Here is a 5,000-nt window from a genome sequence, read left to right on the forward strand (position 1 = left end):
TTGACAACCGTTGGTTGGTTTTGATTTTGATTTTATTATTGTTTTATTTATTTATTATTATTATTATTATCATCTTATGTTTTTTTTTTTTTTTTTGACGGTTAGAACGGTTAAAACCGTTGACGACCCTTCATTGGTTTTTATTTTTACTTTATTATTGTTTTCTTTATTTGTTATTATTTCTATATTATGTATATTTATTTCATTCGATGAGCCATCTTTGATTCCTTATGGTGAAGACGGTTAAAACCCGTTATAACGGCTTAAACCGTTGGGAAAGTGAAAGGTTTTGAGCAAAATATCTTTATTCGGTGGACTATCTTTGGTCCCTCCTGATTAGAACGGTTAAGACCTCAGTAGCTGTTCTAACCTTTGATCGGTTTTTGTTTATTTATTTATTTATATATTTTTATTATTTTTTATACGGTGAACTATCTTTGGTTCCTCACGGTTAGAACGGTTAAAACCGTTGGGATATTTCAAACTGTGAAAATATTTTTGAACGGTTTGAATTTTTTTTATTCGTTATTTCATTTATATATTTATTTGTTTATTTTTTATATTTATATATTTATATACTTTTTACAAATTAGTTTCTTTCTAGATTTCGTTTTGTGACGTTATATCGGGAGCCATGGGTTGCTGTTACACATTATACATTTCTATAAAACGTGAGGAATCGGAATAAAAATATATCAAATATTATATAATTATGATGACAACTTTGTAATCAAACAAAGGGTTTCTCCTCATTTTAATGAAATTTATTTATCCATTTATTTTATTTTATTTGTTTATTTTATTTTATTTCTATTTATCATTACTATTATTATTATTATTATTATTTTTAATCTATTCTTTATTTATTTATTTTGCATAGTGGACTTTGTGAGAAAAATGAAAAGAAGATATACAAAGGTTGAGAGTGTAATAAGGAGGGAATGGAGCGAAAAAGATTGAGGACCTTTGCGTTAAATGCTTTTACTAAGGTCTGCACTACCCTCAGTAAAAAAAAAAAAAAAAAAAAAAAAAAAAATATATATATATATAATAATAATAATAATAATAATAATAATAATAATAATAATAATAATAATAATAAATAAATAAATAAAAATTGGTGCATTGTGTAGGGGTGGAAGTCCCGCACTGTATGGGGTCCCGACCGAAGGGAATGAAATTCAGTATGGGGTCCGTGTATCGGTTGAACAGCATCCTTTAGCCTTTGAAAAATAACAGTAATGACAATAACTAATGATAATAACTAATAACAATGACAACAATAACTAATAACAATGAAAACAATAACTAATAATGAAAATAATAACTAATAACAATAAATAACAAATAACAAATAGATAATAACAATAACATCAACAGTATTACCAACAAAAACAACAACAACAATAATAGCAACAATACCAACATCAACAACAATAGTAACTAATAAATGATAATAACTAATAGTAATAACAACACCAATAACAACAACAATTACAGGAGGATATAGGAGAGAAACTTCAGACCCTGAAGGCAGTCGGGGCGGATGCTGAATGAGAGAAATCTGAAGTGGCTTCAGGAGAAACTCCTGAAGGACGCCATCTTGAAAATGACGTAACCGAATTACACCAAACAACCAATTTGCGTCCGTAAGCGACGAAGTCCGTGACGCGTGATGGAGTATCGTCACGTCACACACAGAGAGAGAGAGAGAGAGAATTGGCGTCTCGTAGAGAGAAGTACTGAAAAGGAAGAGAGAGAGAGAGAATTGGCGTTTGGCAGAGAGAGAGAGAGAGAGAGAGAATTGGCGTTTGGCAGAGAGAGAGAGAGAATTGGCGTTTGGCAGAGAGAGAGAGAGAGAGAGAGAGAGAGAATTTGCGTCTCGTAGAGAGAAGTACTGAAAAGAAAGAGAGAGGGAGAGAGAGAGAATTAGCGTTTGGCAGAGAGAGGCACTGAAGAGAGAGAGAGAGAGAATTGGCGTCTCGCAGAGAGAACTACTGAAGAGGAAGAGAGAGAGAGAGAAAGTGATAGAGAGAATTGGGCTCTCGGAGAAAGAAGTACTAAAGAGGAAGAGAGAGAGATAGTGAGAATTGGCGTCTCGTAGAGAGAAATACTGAAGAGGAAGAGAGAGATAGAGAGAATTAGTGTCTTGCAGAGAGAGGCACTAAGAGAGAGAGAGAATTGGTGTCTCGTAGAGAGTTATACTGAAGAGGAAGAGAGAGATAGAGAGAATTAGTGTCTCGCAGAGAGAGGCACTAAAGAGAGAGAGAGAATTGGCGTCTTGGAGAGAGAAATACTGAAGAGGAAGAGAGAGAGAGAGAGAGAAAGAATTGGCGTCTCGCAGAGAGAAATACTGAAGAAGAAGAGAGAGGAAGAGAATTATCGTGTCGCAGAGAGAGGCACTGAAGAGAGAGAGAGAGAGAGAGAGAGAGAGAGAGAGAGAGAGAGAGAGAGAGAGAGAGAGAGAGAGAGAGAGGGCTTAATTATATCCAGTCACGCAAATAAAGATATTTTATTCAAGTTCCAAACAAGTACTAAACATCACGTCTGATTTAATGGTGAAAGTGATGCTGAAGACTGCATAGAGAAAGTGAAATGTTTGTGATGAAATGAACTGATGGTGATGAAGGCAGTAATGATGATGCGGTTGGTGGTGCGGATGATGATGATGATGATGATGATGATGATGATGAAATAGAGAGAACCGTAACAATACTTTCAATAAAAAATCTAAAAGAGAGAAATGAAGATTAGAAGGAAGAGAGAGAGAGAGAAGGAGGATAGGAAAATGTGGAAGAGGACATGAAGGTGGAGGAGTAAGAAGGAAGATCAGGTGGATGAGGAGGAAGAGGAAAGACAAGGAGGAATTGAAGGTGGATGAGAAGGAAGAAGGAAGACAAAAAAGGAGAAGGAAAAGGGAAGACAAGAAGGAGGAGAAGGAAGAGATAAGACAATAAAGAGAAGGAAGAAGTAAGACAGATAGGAGGAAGGGAAGAAGGAAGACAAATAGGGGGAAGGGAAGAAGGAAGACAATAAGGAGAAGAAAGAGGGAAGACAATAAGGAGAAGGAAGAAAGAAGACAAATAGGAAGGGAAGACGAAAAAGGACGATGAGAAGGAAAAGAAAAGAAAAGAAGAAGGAGGATGAGGGAAGAGGAGGAGGAGAAGGACGAGGAAGAAGAGAAGGAGGAGGAAGAAGAGAAGGTCCGAGGCAAAATTGGCGAGAGAAAGAGATGACGAGATTAAGGAATGAAAAAGGAAGCAGACGGAAGAGGGGGAAGTCAATTGCAAAGGAAGAAGAAGAAGAAGAAAATTTAATTAAATGAGGAAGAAGGAATAAAGGGCGGAGAAGAGAGAAAGAGGAGGAGGAGGAGGAGAAGGAGAAGGAAGAGGTGGAGGAGGTAACAAGCTGCGAAAAAGAATATGGAAAGGAATAGAAAGAAAACAAGAAGAGAGGGAAAGAAGGAGAGATAAGAGGAGATAAAGGAGGAGTGTGTATATGAGTGTGTGTATGCATGTATGTATGTGCGTGTATAAGTGTGTATACATATATATATATATATATATATATATATATATACACAGACTAAGACTCCTGTGTTTCCTACTCTCACGTCAACATGTCAGAATGTCACAATATATATATATATATATATATATATATATATATATATATATATCACATGATAAGACGAGAAGAAAGGAGAACAGAAGAAAGGAAAAGGAAGAGGAGGAGAACAATGAAGAAAAAAATGTCAAGGACAGGAAGAAAAAAAAACAAAGAAGAAAAAAACAGGAAGAAAGGATAATGAATGAGGAAGAGGAAGAGAAACGCGGAAAAAAAGGACAAGAGGGAGCGGATGTTGGGTAAGCCTCGACAAGAGGAAGGGCCTCAGGAAGGTCAAAAATGGAGGATGGAGTGGATGGAGTCTGGCAGGTGGAGTGCGGACGTGTGGAGGAGGAGGACGAGGCAGGTGGCACGGAGGGAAACGAGGGAGGTATGGAGGATTATGGAGTGGAGGGGAGATGGAGGGCGTGATAAAGGAAGAGGAGGAGGAGGGGAAGGGGGAAGAGGAAAAGTAGGAGGGGAAGGGAGAAGAGGAAGAAGATGAGGAAAAAAGAAGAGGAAGAGGAAGAGGGAGGAGAAGAGGAAGATGAGGGAAAAAGAAGAGGAAGAAGTGGAAGAGGGAGGAGAAGAAGAAGAAAAGGGAGGAGAGAAAGAAGAAGAGGAAGAGGGTTAAGAGGAAGAAGAGAAAGAGAAAACAAGAGGAAGAGGAAGGAGAGAAAGAAGAAGAGAAAAAGGAAGACGAAGAAGAAGAAGAATAAGAAAACTAGGAAAAGAAAGGAGAGGAAGAAGAGGAGGAGTAAGAAGAGAAAATAAGAGGAAGAGGGAACAAAGAAAGAACAAGAGGAAAAAGAGTAAGAAGACAAAGAAGGAAAAATCATAGAGAAAAGGAGGAAAGAGGGAGAAGAAGAAGAAGAAGAAGGTATTACTAAAAATGGAACAAAAACAAGAAGAACAAGCGGAAGAAGTAGAAGAGGTATAGGAAGAAAGGCAGTGTTGGATAAAGAAGAAGGAAGAGGAAGAAGAAGAGGTAAAGGAGAACGAGGAGGAAAAGGTAAAAGAGAAGAATGAAGAGGAGTAGGAGCAGGAGAAGGAAAAGGAAGAGGAGAAATAAGGGGAAGAGTAAGTGGGTTACGAGAAATAAGAGGAGAAAGAGGAAGATGAGAAAGAGAAAATAATGCAAAGGTTTAGTGGAAGAGGAAAGGACGAGAGAAGGATTCGGAAAACAAGAAGACGAGGAATAGGAAAGAGAAGAGGAGGGGTAGGATAAAGAAGATGGGGAGGAAGAAGAGGAAGGGACGAGAGAAATATTCGGAAAAAATAGAAGAGGAGGAGAGATATAAATAGGAGGAGGAGGAGGAGGACGAAAGAGAAGAATAGGAGTAGGATAGAGAAGAGGAGGAGAGAGATAAGGAGGAGGAGGACAAAAGAGAAGA

This window comes from Oratosquilla oratoria, chromosome 8, assembly GCF_046742065.1.
Source record: "Oratosquilla oratoria isolate Oo_2021 chromosome 8, ASM4674206v1, whole genome shotgun sequence".
In the NCBI taxonomy this organism is placed as follows: domain Eukaryota; kingdom Metazoa; phylum Arthropoda; class Malacostraca; order Stomatopoda; family Squillidae; genus Oratosquilla; species Oratosquilla oratoria.